Source organism: Panthera pardus, unplaced genomic scaffold (assembly GCF_024362965.1).
Source record: "Panthera pardus isolate Hobbes unplaced genomic scaffold, ASM2436296v1 HiC_scaffold_27, whole genome shotgun sequence".
Classification (NCBI taxonomy): Eukaryota; Metazoa; Chordata; class Mammalia; order Carnivora; family Felidae; genus Panthera; species Panthera pardus.
Window position 1 is genome coordinate 113,367,534 of NW_026526843.1, and position 9,667 is coordinate 113,377,200.

Here is a 9,667-nt window from a genome sequence, read left to right on the forward strand (position 1 = left end):
CCTCGCGAGACCAAGGCCTTGGCTCTATGAGGTTAAAGTCAAGGAAACGGAGTCTTGGCAAAGGAAGAAACATGTCCACGGTCTCAAAGCGGCAAAGCCAGCATTTGAGCCTAAGCAAGAAGTGAAATTAGCCAGGTAGAGAAAGGCAAATACTGTGTCATCTCTTGTATGTGGAATCTTAAAAAAAAAAACAAACAATTTCATAGAATTAGAGAGTAGAATGTTAGCCATGGGGGTCTGGGGGTGGGGGGGATGGGCACATGCTGGCCAAAGGGTACAAGTCTTCAGCTGTAAGATGGATAAGCCTGGAGATTTAATATACAGCACGGTGACTCTAGTTACTAGTACCACGTTGTGTATTTGAAAGTTGCTAAGAGAGTAGATCCTAAGTGTTCTCAGCACGCGGGCACACGCACGCACACACGGTAGCTATGTGAGGTGATGAATGCGTTCATTACCTCGATTGTGACAATCGTTCCACACAGTATATGTATTTCAAATAATCTCATTTTACTCTTTAGATATATATGATTTCTCTTGTCAGTTATGCCTCGGTAAAGCTGGAAACATAAAATGTTAACTCTTAGCTATTTTTCAGCTGACACTTATTGGGGGAGTTATAACGAACCTTTCGATACATCATACCCGTTCATCTTACCAACCACCCACGGAGTAGACATCACGGTCCTCAAATGGAGATGAAGGAAGTAAGGGGTAGAGAGATTCAGTGACCCGCCCAAGACCATACAACTCTAAAGTAAGACAGAGCTGCTGATTCCAAGGGTTTCTGGTTGGGCCTGGAACAGCTGTTCTCTGCTGACTGTCGTGTAAATCAAGCTGTCATTTGGAGCCCCAAATGCTGATCTCCAACCTCTCCTGTCCCGGCCCGTCAATCTCTAATAGCCTCCATTGAGGGAGGGTAGCCTTTATTATTTAAAACTCCAGTTTCTAAGTCGATACTGCTAGAGTTATATGAGGCTCCGGGGAGACAGTGTGAGGGGCCTGGGAGATTAATTTTGGTAGGAATTCTGGCAGAAGAGAATGTGAAATGGTGGATGCTTCAGAGATTTAAAATAAAGTGCTGTGTGTGTGTTATTTCCTTCTCATAACACTCTTGGGGGCTGACTAAAGGAAACCTATGGGATGTTTGCCCCAGCCCCAGTGCTGTCCCAAGAGTGATAAAGAGCCTGTTTGAACTGGGCCAGGTATTTGCCTAAAAAAGGAAGTCAGGCGGGTATAGAAATATACACCCAGCGGGCATTAGATGGGGGGGGAACTGTTTAATCTGTCTTTTGAATGGATTAACGGTTGGCTTTTAAGAAGGCGCTTCTGACTTTTGGCTGTGTAGACCATGAGGAGAGGCCACGCTACATAATGAGGATGAGCACCGAGGGGGAATTAGTGGTGTATCTGCAATCGGCAAAAAATAGCCGTAAAATTATTTCCAGGGAGAGCCAGATTTCCTCATCTCAAACTGGGATGGAAAAATCACCCACACAGGACGCTTTCAATCAGTGTTGGAAAGCGTTTGCTTTCAAAAGCAGCATGGCACAGAGCTGGACCGTCCAGTACAGTGGCTCCTTAGTCCCGTGTCGTCGTGGAGGGCATGAAATGTGGCCATTTCAAACGGAGGTGGGCCGTAAGGGTAAAAGACACACGAGGCTCTAAAGAGTCAGTAGGAAGAAAGCCAAGTATCTCCCCGATCATTTTTTAACACTGATGACATACCAAAATGAGCATGCTTTTTTTGGATAAATTGAGCTAAATAAAGTATTAAGATGAATGCCACCTGTTTACTTTTTAAAATCTGACTACTAGGAGATTTGAAATTATGCATGTGGCTTGCCTCCTGTTTCTATGGGAAGGCAGCGGTCTAGACTGGGAGTAGGGCTTTGAGGTCCAAGAACACCGGGCTGAAAGTATCCCTTTTGCTCACTTGCTGTGCCGCTCGTGCACGAGAAAACCTTTCTGTGCTTGAGTTTCCACTGATGTGAAAAGAGCAGACGACTGCCTCTACTTTCGGGTTATTATGATGGTAAAGTATTATGATGGCCCACCCTAGACAAACATTACTTTTCTTCTAACCTTCCCTCTTGCCACGTATTTTGACAAACTTGAGGGAAATGATTTTAGATTTTGAATCCCATAACCTGGCGAACTACCATTCAAGTGTCAAGCAAAATTAAGACTTTTGGGGAGCCTGGGTGGCTCAGTCAGTTAAGCGTCAGACTCTTGGTTTCGGCTCAGGTCACGATGTCACGGTTTGTGAGATCGAGCCCCGCTTCGGGCTCTGCACTGACAGTGCGGAGCCTGCCTGGGATTCTCTCTCTATTTCTCTCAAAATAAATTAAAAAGTAAACTTAAAGGGGCGCCTGGGTGGCGCAGTCGGTTAAGCGTCCGACTTCAGCCAGGTCACGATCTCGCGGTCCGTGAGTTCGAGCCCCGCGTCAGGCTCTGGGCTGATGGCTCGGAGCCTGGAGCCTGTTTCCGATTCTGTGTCTCCCTCTCTCTCTGCCCCTCCCCCGTTCATGCTCTGTCTCTCTCTGTCCCAAAAAAAAAAAAAATAACTAAATAAATAAATAAATAAATAAAAAATAAATAAAAAAGTAAACTTAAAAAAAGAGAAGTTAAGACTTTTTAGATATGCAGAGACTCGCGGAGGCACTTTGAAAGTGCTAGTTAAAGATGTTACTTACAGGAGCACCTGGGTGGCTCCGTCAGTTAAGCATCTGACTTCGGACTCAGGTCATGATCTCAGGTTCGTGAGCTCGAGCCCCGCGTCAGGGTCTGTGCTCACAGCTCAGAGCCTGGAGCCTGCTTCGGATTCTGTGTCTCCCTCTCTCTCTCTCTCTGCCCCTCTCCCGCACATGCTCTGTATCTCTCTCTCTCTCTCAAAAATCAACATTAAAAAAAATGTTACTTAACAGTGCCACCAGAATAAAAACGGATGCCAAGAGAGAGATGTAGCTGAAGAATCACAGAGGTCAGCATGGTACCAGAAAAAGCTACTGATCACTGCACATGATTATAGATGCAAAAGCCAAATGATAATAATAACACTAATGATACAACCCAGGATCCAAATCCTAGATGTCAGAAGGGAAGTGAAAGGGTTGGAGAAGGAAGTGAGATTTCCGTTTTGTTGGGGAGGAAGATTTAGATACCCATTGCCTTCGGTTGCAACTAAAATACTCTAATGTTAGGTATGCATTTGCTAAAAATTTAAAAGCAGCAAGTAGCAAAATAGAAAAATGATGGCCGTTTCGCGATTACTAGAAGAAAATTAAGTGGAACAAAGCACAGGTATTGGCACAACAGTAGGCAAGGAAGGGAAAAGAAGAAATAAGGGCAAGTCATGGTAAGTAGAACAAATGAAATAAGATGGCATGAATAAACCCAAGGATATTAACAGTTGCATTAAATGTAGATGGGTTAAATACACTTTTTTTTAAAAAAGGAAAAACAGGGGCGCCTGGGTGGCTCAGTCGGTTAAGCGGCCGACTTCGGCTCAGGTCACGATCTCACGGTCCGTGAGTTCGAGCCCCACGTCGGGCTCTGTGCCGGCCGCTCAGAGCCTGGAGCCTGTTTCGGATTCTGTGTCTCCCTCTCTCTCTGCCCCTCCCCTGTTCATGCTCTGTCTCTCTCTGTCTCAAAAATAAATAAATGTTAAAAAAAATTTTTTTAAAAAAGAAAAACAGATTGGTGGAATAATTTATAAGTAGGCTTCAGGCGAAATAACAGATGAAAAAGTAAAGGTTAGAAAAGATCTATCATAAAATGCTAGAATGAAAGAGATAAACAAGGGCAGAAATATTAATATTTGTAAAAGTGAAAGCCAACAGTAGTAAGAGAAAGAGAGATCATATTGACAACAGATCCATGTCCAAAGCGGGCTCCAGGCTCCGAGCTGTCAGCACAGAGCCCGACATGGGGCTTGAACCCACGGACCGTGAGACAATGATCTGAGCTGAAGTCGGACGCTTAACCGACTGAGCCACCCAGGCGCCCCTAACCTGAATTACTTCTTAATTATAAGGTTCATCAAGGTCATGAGAGTCCTACAAAAAACCAGCGCTGCTGGTGGCACTGGCCCCCACCCCGTCTCCGCCCACGGGCAAGGCTCTGTGGCCTATGCCACCCTTGGCACAGATGTGTCCACAGCTGCTGCACCTCTCCCCCTGGAACTTCATCAGCCACAGCCCCTCGTCCACTGCCGCCCGGCCCCGCTCCCTCCTGCAAGAAGGGATTGAGGAATGCCCTTGTCCTGATGAGCACCAGGTGACGTAAGGAAGTGTTGAATCACTATATCGTACACCTGAAACCAATATAACACTGTGTTAACTGGAATGAAAACAAAAAGTTGAAGTGTTTCGATGATACCATGACGATATTTTTGGCTTGTACAAGTGGTGTCGCGGCCCTGCTAAACTTAATACTGCGGTCGAGTTACAGCAACTTCTAGTCTCACTTGTCCTTGACTCGGAGTGTGATGTTTTCCCCAATGGCTCTTCGGATGACTCTTGTGTTTTGCTTGTGAAAGGACCAGTGGTTTTCCTCAAGGCCATCAGAGTTGGGGAGTACTACAAGGCTGCCATAGCCTTTAATGAGTTTAATGTTCTGCACTGGCACATGGTTGATGACCAGCCTTTCCCTTATCCGATGCTGCTTTCCCTGAGTTAGGCACCAAAGAAGACATTCTTTGTCTCGTGTTTATACACCAAATGATGTCTCCATGGCGATCGAGTATGCCTGGTTGTGAGGGATTCGAGTCATACCAGAGCTTTATAGCCCTGGACATACACGTTCTTGGGGACACCTAAGCAGTCTGGGATCTTTAGAGCTATAAACTCTATTCTGAATTCAGTTTAGAGCTCCCTGTCTAAAATTTTTCAAAGAAGTTAGTACGGTGTTTCCAGATCACTTCATTCACTTGGGAGGTGACGAAGTGGAATTTCAATGTTGAGAATCCAATCCAAAAATCGAATTATTTCATGAAGCAGAAAGGCTTTGGCGAAGACTTTAGAAGACTCGAATCTTTCTGCATTCAAGAGCTTTTGGGTTTTGTGTCAACCATAAACAAGGGACCCATAGCCTGGCAAGAGGTTTTTGATGATCGTGTGAAGCTTTGGTCAGGCACAACCGTTCAAGTATGGAAAGATAAAACGTATCGTGAGGAACAGGGTGAAAACACAGCAGCTGGTTTCCCCGTGATCTTTTCTCCTCCTTGGTGCTTAGATTTGATTAGTTATGGACAAGATTGTAGACATCGCTATAATGTGGACCCTCTTGATTTTGATGGTTCCCAAGAACAGAAAAAAACTTGTCATTGGCAGAGAAGCTTGTCTATGGGGAGAATTTGTGGATGCAACTTACTTCATTCCAAGATTGTGGCCGTGGGCAAGTGCCATGGGTGACAGACTCTGGAGTCACGAGGACGTCAAAGAGAAGAAGGTGGCGCCTGGGTGGCTCAGTCGGTTAAGCCTCCGGCTCTTGATTTCGGCTCAGGTCATGACCTCACGGTTCGTGAGATCGAGCCCTGAGGGAGGCTTTGTACTGACAGCGAGCGCGAAGCCTGCTTGGGATTTTCTCTCTCCCTCTCTTTCTGCCCCTCCCCCACTCTCTTGCATACCCTCTTTCTCTCTCTCTCAAAATAAAAAACATTTTAAAAAAAGAGAAGATGCCTACACCAGACTAACAGTTCACCAGTCCAGAGTGGTCAGACAAGACTATCTGCAGAAACTTTTTTTCCCGGGCATTGTAACCACAAGTACAAAATATAAAAATGGGTCCAAAGCAGAAAATAGGAGGGGACAAAGCCCACAGCGATCTGCACTACAATCAACTTGATTTTGAAATCATGGAAATTAAGCTTTGGTATACTGGTTTTGAATAAAATGTATCTATTTAATGATTGAAAAAAAAAACATGTGGAGTACAGCCAAAAAAGTGCTCGAAGAAAAATAGGCAGTTATAAATACATTCCCTAGAGAAGCAGAGAAAATGAAATTAGCAGTGAAATCTAAAACCCAGTAAAAGAACAACAGAAAAACCTGGAAAAATAAATATAAAGGCAAAGCAGATGTTAATGGTACTTTTCCAAAAATTATAGAGTTAATCAATAGAACACAAACCTGATTAAAAAAATTTTTTTTTAATGTTTACTTATTTTTAAGAGAGAGCATGAGCGGGGGGAGGAATAGAGACACAGGGAGACACAGAGCTGTCAGCACAGAGCCCGATGCGGGCCTCGAACCCACAAACTGTGAGATCGTGACCTGAGCTGAAGTTGGATGCTCAATTGACTGAGCCCCCCAGGCGCCCCCACAAACCTGATTCTTTTAAAAGATCTCCCAAACAGTCTATCCTTTAACGAGTGTGATAGCAAGAAAAATAAAGAGGACGTAAATAGATAATCTTAACATTCAGGTACCTCAAAAATGTCCAAAAGCAGGAACACAGGGAAAAGATATAAAAGGCATAAATATTGGAAAGAAGAGAGAAAAGTGTCTTTGCCTGAAGACAGTGCTGATTATCTGCTTTGAAAAATCTAAAAGGTTTCTCTGAAAAATGATTAAACCTACGAATAATGTTCATATAGTTAAGGAAATTGAAAATAAAAATATGAACATTAATAGCCTTCTTATACTACCAATCACCTCTCTGAAAATGGAATTTTAAAAAGTTAGTTTCACAATATCAACAATAGCAAATACAGTAAAAATAAATACAACCAGGGCTAAATCTAATGCAAGTTGTAAGATTTAGTTGAAGAAATTAAAAAAGAACTATTTACTGAAGGATATTAAATAATGCCTGAAAAATGTAGTCATGCCATGTTTCTGAATGTGCTTTCCAACTCAAAAGTCCAACAAGAAATGGTAAAAGGAAGGGGGGCAATTCAACCCTAAAATTCATATAAAAGTGAAAATGTAATGAAAGGAACCAAGAGAGTTTTTAAAAAAGAATATTGAGGATAACTGGCCATATGAGAAACAAACTATAAGTGCCCTATGAAGCCACAGGACTTCAAATAAACATGCATCAGTTTCTGAATTCTCTTTTCTGTTCTATAAATCCATTTCTGTTAGTTTTAAGTATTATAGAGTAGTTAGAAAATGAAATTGACATGATTTGCTCTCTATGTGGAAAACCAATATTTTAGATTCCTAATTCACACCACTGTCATTTTTCTATCTTTATTTCAATTATTTGTTTATTTCCTAAGAACTAAATGTCAGTTGGATTCGAGAGCTAAACGTAAAATCAAAATGACAAAATTATTAGAAAAGGTTTAGGAGAATATAAACGAATGGAATAAACTCCAAATCTTATTGTTACTTAACTGGAAAAAGAAATCACAGTATAATACATATTATATATTATGTCAAGGTAGAAAAAAATTCCGGGACAAAGAGCTAGAAGGATCCCTATCAATGTGCTAAGAAGTGGTTACTTGTAGAAACCACCTAAATATCCAGCAGGAAAAAAACGATCTCCGGGACCTTTTATTGGCTGAATTAAAAAGGCGGGTCACCAAGCATTATGTATATGTATGTATGTGGATGTATTTATATTTATAATGTGAAACCATAGGAAAAGTAATATAAGGTAGAAGAAGGACAATCCGTAAGGAGTGGTGGCATTTAGGGAGGGGTTGGTGAAGGGGTGTGGGGGCAGTGATTTGGGTACTTTGCTGTCCAACTCTTCAGCGCTGCCCAGCGGAACTTTCTGTACCTGTGCTGTCCCATTCAGTAGCCCCTAGTGACATGTGACTGTTGAGCACTTGAAATGTGGGTAGCGTGACTGAGGAAATGAATCTTTAATTTAACTATTTTTTTTTCCCATCAATATAGCCATGTGTGACTAGTGGCTAATGTGTTGGCAAGTGAAGCTCTATATATCTTTATATTGTTTGAAAAAAAGCCTTACTTTTTTAACAATAAAAACGCCTATCTGCTGGCATGGTTTAGGTTATGCCTGGGATGACAAACAGCTTCACTCGTCACCATGGCAAGAGGAAAGAGATGATACGTGGTCTCGCGGGGGCTATCTTACGCGGTCTCGCGGGGGCCATCTAAAGCCTTTCTCTTGGAAGGAATTAACACACATTCAAAAATTAACACAGTTTTGAATTTCATTGGTCAAAGCGAGTCTCATGGCCACCCTGGGTCCCAGCGGGTAGGGAAATAACAAACAGACCCTGTGCCCAGAGAGAGGTGAATTTGCCTACAGCCCTAATGTCTACCACATTTGCACAATTTTCTTTTTAATTAAGAAATGAAGAAGGGAAAGCCAAGTGAGAAAACTGGAGCTCAGACCTCTGTGGTAACCTCCATAAAAGCTCCATCAGTATTTGAAAGTGACTCACCTACCCATTTCCTCAATGAAGTACAAAACGGTCATCTTCATTTCTAGAGCTCTTTTGGTTGACTACCTGGGGAAATATTTCAATAGGATGTAACAGTTCTTATCTGGTAAAGTATTCAGGCCGATACTGAATACACATCTGTTTTTTTCCCCAAATAAAATTTATTTTGAGAAAATATACCAATTACTGATAATACTATGATTAATGACATTTCTACAATAATGCGCATGTGTCTCCTGGTAATACGATAGTGTACGATTTTGATGGCATCTGGAAAATTGGCAGAAGTGAGAATTTACTGCTCATTTCCACTCCTCAATGACCGAAAATGAAAGCAGTGTCGTGTAAGAAAGTACAAAATACTTATTGGAAAAAACATGAAGGTAAATGAACCAGGAATTCGGGCCACACTAACTCTAAAGAACGGGTCTCTGGGCCCCTATAAGAACTGATTTTGCTTACTATATGCAGGTTTGAGTCTTAAAAGCAGCTAATGTGGGGAGAAAAAAAATCCACATTTTAGCCTATGGAAACTCGCTTTATCTTGTTGGAGTCTAGGCACTAATGGGAGAATAAATTCAGTCACTCTGAATACATTATGACTATTCTATTCAGAACTTACAGAAAAGGGACATTGTGTGTTATCAGCAAATGCTTCCTGCATCTGTCTGGTCTCAGCACATTGCCCAGCCTGGGTAAATCCTAAATTCACTTGGTGATATTATTTAAATCTTCTTTGTGCTCTTGAGCAGTGCTTGAAATTCAGTGTGTTTCAAACCAGGCCTATGTCAGAGCACTTAACCCTTTGAATGGGAATGAGTTACCTAAAGGTATTGAAGCTTACTGAACAAACACCCCAAGAACACAGCTAGAGTCAAACAATGTCAGGTTTATTGTTCTTGTTGCCACAAGAAGTACCATTCCCTGGAAGAACCATGGACATCTCAGTAAGAGGGGTCTGGGAAGGCCTCCTTAGAGGGCTTAGGTGAAATCCTTAAGGAGGATTTAAGAAATCAGAGCCTCTTCTAGCTTGCCTGTTTTCAAGGAGCTGTGACAATTTGAGGATTGGGTACTTTAATAATGTTTATCTAGGAGACAAGACAGGAGGATTAAAGCAAGGCTTGAGTGGTCATTGGTAAAGAAGCGGCAGTCACTCATGTTGATCATAAGAGAGGAATGTTTAATCATTTTTGTGGTTGTGGATTGGCCTCGTGCCAGACATGCTCACGGGGTGGCCTTGTCTGAGCCTAGTTCATTTTGTTTCTTTTGTCAGCTTTGCTTACGACCAGTTGAGAATAT

The 9,667-nt window shown here is 42.2% G+C and overlaps 1 pseudogene; it reads left to right on the forward strand.

The window, feature by feature from the left end:
* Window positions 1-4,149: 4,149 nt before the first annotated feature.
* LOC109248358 (beta-hexosaminidase subunit beta-like) lies at window positions 4,150-5,780 on the forward strand (annotated as a pseudogene).
* The last annotated feature ends 3,887 nt before the right edge of the window (window positions 5,781-9,667 follow it).